We start from the raw sequence: 12,110 nt of genomic DNA on the forward strand, positions 1-12,110 counted from the left end.
ATACGTATTAATTACAAAAGTTAAACGAAATGATTCGATTAAATTCGAATAGAGCATCTTACCGTAAGGTTTTTTCTGAAGTATTTCTGGACAACTATAGAACACAGTCCCGCAATAGTCTCTGGGATTACGTTCATACTGAGGGAAAGAAACGACGGTGTCATATGAAATGTGTATCTCTACGAAACTTAGGATATTACATTATACATTACTTACTGTGCACTGTCCGAAATCGATTAACTGTGCTCCTTTTGTCCTGTCTATCATGATGTTGCTGGAGCTAATGTCCCTGTGAATTATTCCTGTCAAACGAATTTGTCATACAATTTGCACTTGGGAAAACATGTGTAAATAAATAGATTTAGAAAATCACCTTTGTTATGAATAAACGTGATGGCCGAAGCCAATTGAGCAGCAAGTATTTTGGCTTCGGCTTCCTCCAGAAATTTGTTGTGGTGTAGGTAAGTTGTCAAGTTCTGTCCGTCCACATAGTCGGAGACGAAACAGAACCTGAAGAAAAAAAACTATTAGTCTATAGAAGCATAAAGTACTGCCAATAACTCAAATGAAAAAAATCAAAATTTACCTTGTACTCATTTTGAAATAACTTATTAACGTCACAATATGGGGATGACTCGATGCGGACATCCATGCTGATTTTTCTCTCTCTATCTTACGCCTCTGTAAATAAAAAACATTATCTTAATTTACACTTAATTAAGAATATTCTGTAGATATTTTAAATTAATGTTTATAGAACATCGCTTAGTGCATCATCAATAATTAAATAAATTTTCATAAACGTGTAATAACATAAATGATGTGTGGATTAATGATTGAAGTCAAAAATAATTTAATATACGTGTTCTGTTTTTCGACGCCGTGTTACAATCGAAAACAAAGCTTAAAACATACCCCTTCCAGAGAAAAGCGCTTCATAATGACAGCTTTCAAAGCCACTTTATCGCCTGAATTTTTACACCGAGCCAAATAAACTGTACCGAAATTCCCCTTTCCTATTTCTTTAAACTCGTAATTGTCTTTGAGGACGTGTTTATCATATTTTGATGAATCCAGTTGAATTTGAGAACCTTCCAGATTATTTACCAATTTGCAGTTCTGAAATAGCAGAATTTTTTAATTATAAACTTTTTTAATGCAAGGATTGTATAAAGAACGAGAACTTACCTGTGAATCGGAAATCTCTCCGGACATACCACGACAACAACAGAATTCTATAATTTTTTTCCTCTTTGAATATTTGTCTTCGTACTGTAAATCCTCTTTGTTTGAAAGTAAATACTTCGTTCCAAGAAAATTTTCGTCCAACTAAGAAAAATCAATAATAAAAGTTATTTACACTTGCAACGTTATTTAAAAGTTTATTAGAAAAATAGCTACTAACTCAATCTTAGTCATAAATAACGCTGATTTTCCTAGAGAAGGAGTAATATCTTACCGTTGTAGGACAATCTGTAACTTGCTGACCACTTGGTTCAGTATCATCATCTCCCCTGTAAAGAAATTCGAATATATCATAATTAATATTAAATAAATCTCATATATACATGTAATTAATGAGAAAATTTATTCTTTTTTTCGCTTTTTATAACTCCACATTCGCAAAAGAAACTTCTTTAGGCAGCGCACCATTTTTGCTACGCAATCGCAGCAATAAAATTTTGTTACAAGCAGCTTATTGTTAACAATTGTTGTAATTTATTGTTACGAAATTACATTTAATATGAAATCACGTGATTAGTTATATGATTCTTAATTCGCGTATTAAAATGAGCTTTTAGAAAATTTTTTACAAAGTCTTATCATTGTTTTAAATGTACATTTCTGTTTCGTTGCCATTAAAACAAAAAGTTTAGTTCTTCGGAATTAACAAAGAAGTTAGAAATTCTTATTTTTTGTTACTTCAGCTTGTGTTAAAACAAATTGCACTTGGACGGCTCCCTCAAAAATGTATTTTGGTTCTCTATAGAAGCCTATATCTGCAAAAGTAGTTTGGCTGTCTGTTCAGGAAGCGCATATAAGCATTTTAGCCGTGAAATGAATTCACCATTATTAATGAGTGATACAGAGGATGAGGGGCCGATCTTATTTTTAGTAAAAGCAAAGGTTTTTTTTAATCAAATCAAAGCTCTTAAGCTACAAATTCACTAAGATATAAAATTATATTATATTTGGATGTAAACTCTCAATAAAAGAAACCATTTTCATAGAAAATACATTATCTTTCAAAGTAACGGAATGCTCGTAACATTTTCTTACATCATCGTATTTACATTCATGTTCGTTTTTTTTCATGAAATTTTTAAAGAAACCAGATGTGTAAACTTTAGGAATGGGAGGCTCCGATTAAGTATACCCAACTTTCGATGAAAACCAAAAGTTATGTTCAGTGGCGTAGCGTGGGTGTCAGCTGCCCGGGGTGGAGGAAAATTTCGCTGCCTTCTTATTTAGGTATCTCAATTGAAAAGACTAAAATATACAATAGTTTTAAAGAACTTTTTCGGCAAAAACAATCACCATTATTGTTTATTGTACAGGTGTATTGTGTATTGTGTATTTGTTGTGAAATTTCGCCGCCCCCTAAATGTTCCGCCTGGTTCGGGTCGCCCTTGCGCCCCCACTGCCCTACACCACTGGTTATGTTATTTCAATTCAAAAATTTCCCTAAAAGATGTTAGACTTTATTGCCGGCGCGACTCTATCATTGAAGGAAAAGTATAATGAACAGGTGCAATTATTTACTAATTTGTAATAGAGACAAAGAAATGGAATAAAGTCCCGCAATAGTCTTTGGGATTACGTTCATACTGAGGGAAAGAAACGACGGTGTCATATGAAATGTGTACCTCTACGAAACTTAGGATATTATATACACTACTTACTGTGAACACAACGAAATCGATTAACTGTGCTGCTTTGGTCTTACCTATCATGATCTTGCTGGAGCTAATGTCCCTATGAATCATCCTATCAAACAAATTCTTCATACAATTTGCACTTGGAAAAACTTGTATAAATAAATGGATTTAGAAAATCACCTTTGTTATGAATGAATGTGACAGCCGAAACCGAAATGTGACAGCAAGTATTTTGGCTTCGGCTTCCCCCAGAAATTTGTTGTAGTGTAGGTAATTTGTCAAGTCCTGTCCGTCCACATAGTCGGAGACGAAACAGAACCTGAAGAAAATAATTATTATTCTATAGAATATACAGTATATTGTATATTCAGAATATACAGTATATTGTAGATTAAATATATTTAAAATACGATTAAAAATTCCAACCCGGAATGACGATGTCACGATAAATAATTGCTCGTTCTATTTTTACTTCCCTTCCCTCTGTTATTTATAACCGAGCGAAGGAAACCTGTCGGTCAAAAAATAATCTTTAAGAGTTTCACATTATTGAACTCAAAGAATGTTGAATCTTCAAGAAATGTAAAACATTGGGAGGTTTTCTGGAAATATCATCGTGTGAATTGTTTTATACTGTGGACTGTTTTATTCTGTGGATTGTGTGCCTCTGTGAAATATACCGTCGAAGATCGTGGATATCCTGCCGCTCAAGGAACTCTAACATCTTCTTAACCAAGGTATTTATCGACTCGCGGATCGTTTGTAAACTGTTATTTTTATAACATTTATTTTTGCTACGTAGCCAGTATCCCGAGTGCTTACTTCCTCGTTTCTCCTTCCTTTACCTCCACAACGAACGTATCCGCTCATCCGCAACAGCTCGCGTGACGTAACAATTCTCCGTCGCGATTTCCGAGTCCTGGAAGACTCCGTGGTGTCATATCCTGGCGAGGAGTCAAAGAGACTCCGACCCTCCGGTCACACTATTATAAAATGTCGAAAAGCTTAATTTTGAAGGTAGTGATGGGTTTTATTTAAAAAAACAAAGAATAGTGTAAATGCTAATAACGAGTAAAATCGTCATTAAGTCCGACTCTACTGGAGATACAACTCCCTTTATCTCCTCACCTACTCGACCTTTAATCACCAAAATTTAAGAGCATCAAACCCCATAATACACAAATCTGCCTGAATAATTTCAAACATTTTTGACCAAAAGCACATTTTCATTTAGATTTCAATTATATTTTATAAATTTGTCTTAAACAAATTATTTCTAATCACTTATTTGTTATTATTCCTTAAGATTTTATTTTATTCTGATTCTAGTTCTAATGCGAGAACCGAGTGGGGAGAGCTTCGTGCTTGACCCCGCTTACCGGCGCGAACTGGAGGAGTCCGTCACTGGGTCAGTGGATGGCGATGAATCGAGTGGAGGGAATAGAAAGGTCGAGATAAGGTGTCGGTCGTATTCAAGGATGACAGGCATTAATATACAATAACATATTTAATAAAGAGATAATATACTTCAAGACTAAATTACAACAATACAGTTCAACTAGGAAATCACAATACTGTTGCCTATTCGGCTCGAACGTCCAATTGTCGATATTCGGTTGACGTTCGACCGTAGTTATTATTGTTGTATTATCTTAAAACTAGTCTTATGCTAACTTAGAATTATGTGAGAGAGAGATTCCAAGACTGTCAATACCTCGGGTCGTTCATATCTGTTGGCTTATGCTGGTGAATCGGTAGACACTTGCTGATCTAGCTGAGTATCGGAGGTGGACTGTCGGCGATTATGGCGGACTATGGGCCGCTGTATGGTAGGACGATTCCTGGGTTTCCCGTTGATGTCCGTTAGTGACAGCCCAGAGCGTGAGTAAGCCCCTATTTTATACTCGTTTTGCGGAAACTGACTAATGCATCAGATGATATAACTTGTTCTTAGTTAGATTTGTGTCTAGTAATTGTTTATATTAACTTATCACAAATCGAACGTTTCGTCAGATTTATTACCATCTTGTATTATTACTCATTCTACCTCCTAACGTTGATAATAAGTGTCAAACAAGTGAATCATTAGCGAGGGGTCACTTAAGATCATGATTACAATGTTCTCTCTATTTTTTTTTTTTTTTTTTTTTTTTTTTTGTAGCTGAGTGGAACAAGTATTTCTCTGAGCAAAAAAATTTTTGCTAAGCATTTTCTGAGCATATATATATATATATATATATATATATAAAATCTTATTTTTTCCTATAAAAATTAAAATAATTAATTATAAAGTAGAGATTAAAATTCATTTCAAAACATACTTCCATACAAAAAATTATCTTTTGTCAATACTTTAATGTATTTAATCGAAATATACATAGCAATAATCATGAGACAGAGTGAGAAATAAGTAAACAACAATTCAAATCAGTGTGCGTGCTCGCCTGCGCGGCACATAAATTCTTGTGCGCGGCCGCGCAGCTTAGAGGGAACATTGATCATGATTTGTCTTGTAATCTTTTTTTTTTTTGTTTTTTAACTCTTTCCGCCCTGTGGGCACTAAGAGGGCCTCTTTTAGTAGGCCCATTATGGGTTCGGCCAGGCCCACAATGATGCGACCGGGTGGTGAGGGACGGGGCCCGACATATCCGAACGGACCACCCCCCCGAAAAATTCCTGGGGATTATTCGACCCGTTCGGATTCGATCCCGGGTCCCCCAGAGCGGTAGGCTGCCACCTTTACCGCTCAGCCATCCGGCCTGTCTTGTGACCTTAGTAATGATTGTTTAAAGTAACCCGACTTTCAATTGTCTCATCGATGACAAAATTGAGTGTCTCATCGGTTGGTTTTGTTTCGTCATCGTTTTTACCCGGAGGGGAAAAGGTTAGAATCGAATTAAACTACTTTTTTAATTAATTACTATTTAGTTAATTGCCTGCTTCTAAAACTAACAAGTAGTTTAGGGTAAACAAGTAAAACTTTGAATTTAGTTGAGTTTACATTTTATACGATGACGCAAACTTGAATTTGTTTAAATAAATTATAAACTCTATTGATATTATTTGTTCCCGTAAGAGTAGCACCAAAAAAAAAAAAAAAAAAAAAAAAAATACAATGGAGTCAAAAGACAGCTCGACGATCCTTAAAAGCTCGATTCCGCCCGAAAAATTGCTGCAATTTTTAACCTTATTCGGCTGTATTGTACGTTTTACAGTACAGTACATTACACAGTCGCAGATGATCGCACATCAGAAAAATCTTCAAAAATAAAATTACAAAGACAGACGTCTTTATAATTTCATTTATTGAAAACTTTTCTGCTATTAAGTTGATATTAAGTTAGAGAATTATTCTTAACAAAGTACTCGCGGAGACGACCGACTTCACTCCAGTTTAATCTCTGTTTTATAGCATTTTATTTCGTGCTTTTGTATCGATACAAATTCGCAAGTTTTTAAAATTACTTTTATTCTTTTATTTTTATATTTTTCTTTCGTTATAAAGTGTGTATATTTTTTTCGCGTTTAATTGTTAGAACTTTAATTATAAATTAGTCCAAGAATAAAGCGTGAGGATATAATAGTTAAACTGATACACGTAATAAATTAATATTAAGTTAAAAAGTTTTATTAAGTAAAAGTTTATATACACATTTAATTGTTCAACATAATTATAGTTGTGGCTTAGACATATTTCACTTTTAATTTTATTCAGGTTTTTAGTGTTGACACGCACATTGCTGGCAAATATCCATTATTTTCTGGTCAGAATTTCACCGATCGAATGTCCTCATTTAAGATATTTCAAACGACTGAAGACGGTGCTAAGTTGTCACCGTCAACTTTAATTAACTGAAGTGGAAGAACACGTCTCTCGTGAGCGATGACGAGAGACACGTATCATTCCAAGTACCGTCAACAGGAAAGGGAAGACGCCAAACCGCCACGAAAAGTCACATCCGATGAATGAAGTCGCATCCGGTCATTAGGTCACAGCTAGGTAAAAGTCCATATTCGGGTAAAAATGTCACATTCGGGGGCAAAGTCACATCCGGTGAGAAGACCTTGAAGATTTATTTTTTCCAGAAGAAGAAAATCTTCTTCCACCAAGGCTTCTTTTTTCTCTTTTTCAGAATCGATTTTCACTCCTTTTCCGGTCGTTCTTCGCGTGCCTGTCTCTGCACCGACCATTCCGGAACTTCCGGATACCTGTTTTCCAGGTTATCGATGACAGACGAGGTGCTCTCATTGGGAGAGACGACAATAACCCGTTTCTTGTCGAATTGACCAGATTTCTCCGCACCGTCCACCACTTTATTCGGACGCACGCGAATCACTCGAAATGAAGAGGAAGTCGATTCCGATGTCGAAGTGCTCTCCTCTGGACTGTCTTCTCCAGAGGTATTCCATTTCTTTAACGCTTTGAAATTATCCATTCTGCAGCAAAATAAAACGAGTATTAAATATTGTAGATCGAGCGTTAAATTAAGACAATATTTAAAAATTACATGAAAATTTAATAATATAAATACGACAGGAAATGATCGTTTTAATTATAAGAAAAATTATAATCACAAATGAATATAAAGTTGTAATGGAATAATAAACGAAAATTTAAAAATTATTCATTCAATTATTATGTATTAAATATGTTATAATAATAACAGTTCTATGGTTCATAAAAGTTATGCTATTCTGTCGATTGTCATTAAAAGTAATGAAAATATTCTAAAAGAAATTAAATAAACTCATCTATTCTAATTCATTAACGGTGAGATTAATTATAATAATGTAATATGGAATGTAATGTGTACGCGTGTGTAATATATACACACAAAATTATAACGGGAAATGACGGAATTTTTTATTCGAGTTTGCTCTAACAATTCGATTCGATTGACGAAGATGAACATTGAAAAAATTGAATTCCCTTCCCCAAAACAAGTCAAAGGCTCGATTTTTCACTTTGAAGAAACCATACAACGATTCGTTTTGTGAAAATTATCGATGCTAATTGTGATTTAATACCTGACAACGTTTTTTTTTTTTTTTTAAACTCTTTCCGCCCTGTGGGCACTAAGAGGGCCTCTTTTAGTAGGCCCATTATGGGTTCGGCCAGGCCCACAATGGGGCGACCGGGTGGTGAGGGACGGGGCCCGACATATCCGAACGGACCACCCCCGAAAAATTCCTGGGGATTATTCGACCCGTTCGGATTCGATCCCGGGTCCCCCAGAGCGGTAGGCTGCCACCTTTACCGCTCGGCCATCCGGCCGTCTTACCTGACAACGTTAAAAAATACCTAAATCTAGAAACATCAGGAACTAAACTTACCCAAAATAATTGCTTTTACTACAGCAAAACTCTAAAAATATTTGAAACAATCGCATTTGAACAAAGCATAAGAAAATATTGTCGAAATTCTATTGTTGCGTCGCGACTCGGTTTAATGCTAAAAATTTAGACTTTTCGACAGAATTTCGTGTTATCCGCTTCCGATAAAAACAGTAGTACGCTTGAAACGAATTAATGATTCGATTATTTACACACCGATGATGAACAGCCATCGACAATTTACGGTCTATTTGCTTTCCATACGACGAAGAATTTAAATAACCTGTTTCGTTTTGAAACACGTTGCGTAAATTCTTTTTCACAACATTCAACGACCACAACCTTCATTCTCTTCGTGACAGTTTTCTTTTACTGACAGATTTGTAACAACAGCTTCGCTTTTTAACGGAAAGTGCAGACGGAGAGATTTCCATTATCGGCAACAACAGATGCGACGATATCTTTACGCGATAGTCGATAAGACAAGCTGCAATGCATTAAGGTGATATGCGACAGGTGGGTCTGCGTAAGGTCCGTGATGTAATTGTTAGCACTTTGGAGTCTGAATCCAGCGATTTGATTTCAAATCTAGGTGGGGCCTTCTTTTCTTCTTTGCCTCTGTCATCGTTCATGCAATTGAAGGCAACAGTGACAGTAGAATTAAAAAACTACTTTTGCTTTGAATTCAGAACAGAAACTCTGCTTCCCATACACGCGCGGAGAAGCAGAGTTTCTGATCATTGCTTCGCAATGTTTCAATAACTGTATTCTACTTTTGCATGGCCTCAAACAGAATTTAACATCTTGCAATGACTCAGTTATCATTACAGTTTCGAATCAAAAGAATTGCAGAATGTCTTCCAGGCGTTTACGTCACACTAACATAGATATTTCCAATCAATCGCACGTAAAAAAAAGAAAGGAATCGGATTCGAACACACGCTTCTATATTACAGGAAGGGTTTGCCGTGAGTTCGGCACCTTAGACCGCTCGTCCATCCTTACACTATACTGCGATCACGATTGATGCTTAATCAATGGTGAACGTTCATTTTTCGTTACTTTCAAGCAGTTTTATGACAGGCTGGCCTTTTACTAACTAAACGATGATTCAATTGCAATTGTTTAGATTAGAAATTCTCACGTAAGAAATTTCGAAAAAAGTTATAACTTGCTTTGTCCTTTACAAGAAATAAAATTTTCCTGACTCTGTGATGATGTCGACGTTAAATTACTAGCCGTTAAACTCATTTATTCTAATTCATTAAATTTTAGAATAATTATAGCAGTGCAAATGTCATTGGATATAATGTGTATGCATAACACAGACGAAATTATAATGGAAAATGACGGAATTTATTATTTCAGTTTGCTTTAATTAATTTAGTTAGTTTGCTTTCTTTAATTCGATTCGATTGACGAAAAATTAACAATAAAAAGATTGAATGTACTTCCCCAAAATAAGTGAAAGGTTCGATTCTTCTCTTTAAAGAATCGATCGTTGGTTATCGAATTGTTATCGAAATATTCGTTCTGGGAAAAATATCGTGATTTTCCGCTTAACGATGTTAAAAATTACCTAAATCTAGAAAGGTCAGAGGCTAAGCTTACCCAAAAAATAGCTTTAATCAGAATAAAACTCAGAAAACACTCGAAACAATTCACTAAATCGCATTCCAACAAAGCACAAGACCATTGTCGAAATTCTATTGTTGCGTCGCGACTCAGTTTAATGCTAAAAGTTTAGATATTTTTGACAGAATTTCGGGGTTTCCGTGTCTGTTTCTCTACAGTGACAATCGTTCTGCTTTTTGTCTGTAGTCTTCCACTCATCCCCACAGAGACAGAGACAAGGTAGAATCCAGTTTGTGAAGTTCGAAGACACTCATAAATTAAGTGGATTTGAGTAGGATTCGACTTAAATGGAGCAATGGTAGAATCTTCTGGAATTGTTGTTGGGCTGCAAGAGAAAATTGTACATGTATAAATGGCCACAAATGCCGTCCGTCTGTCTGGCCTTCCTTAATCTAGAGAACGCAGTTAATTATACTGTCCCGATTAATTACACATAAACTTCTGATGCAAGACAGAAGTTACTTTATTTCAATTCAAAACTTTTTTCTGAAAGGAGTTAAATAGATGACAGGAACGACTCTACTGTTAAATGAAAAGTATAATGTACAGGGGCGAGACACTACATTACTACTTTGAGATTGAGAGCATATATTTTAAATTAAATATATTTAAATTAAATTAATAAATTTAAGATATAATTAAAAATTGCTTGTCGTATGAGTAAATTAACATCTTTATTTTTACTTGTTAAATGTTATAAAGATCATGTAAGAATCGGGAAATATGATTATAAATATTTAAAATTAGCGTTTGGTCCATCGATTCAAATTTATGTTATATTTCGAGAATCGCTCCTATAGCGGAGACCCAACGTCATTTCCTTCATTTTTCAATGGAGAAAACAACGATATCATTTCTACTACATAAGAAAGTAATATTTTCTTCTTCAAGTTTGTTAATAAATTAGTGTGAAAAGTAAATTCTTCCACGTGTTGTTTACGTTAAAAGAAACGCCTTGACATTTTTATGAGAAAAAGAGAAATTAACTTTCCTCCTCACAACCTTATCTCCTAGACGGCCGGATGGCCGAGCGGTAAAGGTGGCAGCCTACCGCTCTGGGGGACCCGGGATCGAATCCGAACGGGTCGAATAATCCCCAGGAATTTTTCGGGGGGTGGTCCGTTCGGATATGTCGGGCCCCGTCCCTCACCACCCGGTCGCCCCATTGTGGGCCTGGCCGAACCCATAATGGGCCTACTAAAAAGAGGCCCTCTTAGTGCCCACAGGGCGGAAAGAGTTAAAAAAAAAAAAAAAAAAAAAAAAAAAAACCTTATCTCCTAAGTTAAACATCCATCTGTCCACTCCCTCTACACATCCCCGAAAATCCCGTTTACGTAGACAAAACCCTACGATTTTTTATGTCTAAAATTCGGAATAAAAAGGGCCATTTGCTGCATCAAGGAGTTCTCTGAAGATTTCGTTAGACTCCAGAATCCCAATTCTCGCTCTTGAAGATTTTTTTACATGTGCGCCGTCGCTTCTGACAAGGTCCTCTACCAAGAACCGTCCCGCCGAAGCTACGTCGTAGTTGAACAAGAGTAAAGTCAAGTTAAACAGACGTAGTAGTATATCGCCTAATTTTGTAAGTTCTCTCTCTCTCACGCGAGAATAGACAGGGAATAGATGGGCTGTATATTTTGTTTTTATTAAATTTTGTTTTTGTCATAAAATCATGGTCTCGTCTCTGAGCTCAATTCCAAGCCGAAATCCTATCATTTATTCACTGTCCCTCTCACTCGAGTTATCTAATTTAATTAGCAGCACGCCTAACGCTGAAATTTAGGCTGGTGTCTGGAAATAACGATCGCCTTGTCTCCGCATCTTCTTTTAACTAACTTAACGTTTAACGCCTTCCTACGACCCTGTGGGCAAATCTTCTAGATCTGTGGCCGATTAAGTAATAAAGAGTAATATTCAAACTTTTTGTACCCGGTTATTCTTACAATTATAAAGATTTGAGAACTTACAAGCAATTTAAAAAAGTTGTTAAAAGATTGTATTGTGTTTTGTGTTTTTTTTTGTTGTTGTTTCTTTGTTGACTGTTTGTGTATTATATATGTATTTTTTTACACTTCGAAAAGACCAATAGCCATGGTGTCGTTTACTTTAAATAAAAAATAAATAAAATACAGAAGAGCGATGAAAAATTGTGCTGCCTATGAAAATTCCGTCTAACTATGATGGGCTTTAAAAAGGCTATCTTCGTCACTACAGAATGAAGAGAGTAAAATTCCGATCCTAGTCCTAACAGGTAGTTTAGTT

General features: G+C 35.6%; 1 long non-coding RNA gene across 1 annotated transcript; it reads right to left on the bottom strand.

The window, feature by feature from the left end:
• Window positions 1-220: 220 nt before the first annotated feature.
• On the bottom strand, window positions 221-646 carry LOC136972129 (uncharacterized). The gene is made up of 3 exons (XR_010880290.1): window positions 587-646; window positions 374-510; window positions 221-302 (listed from the first exon to the last, which is right to left on the bottom strand). It is a non-coding gene; the product is annotated as an uncharacterized lncRNA (long non-coding RNA).
• Window positions 647-12,110: the final 11,464 nt, after the last annotated feature.

Source organism: Centruroides vittatus, unplaced genomic scaffold (genome assembly GCF_030686945.1).
Source record: "Centruroides vittatus isolate TY-2023 unplaced genomic scaffold, ASM3068694v2 contig_2811, whole genome shotgun sequence".
Lineage (NCBI taxonomy): Eukaryota > Metazoa > Arthropoda > Arachnida > Scorpiones > Buthidae > Centruroides > Centruroides vittatus.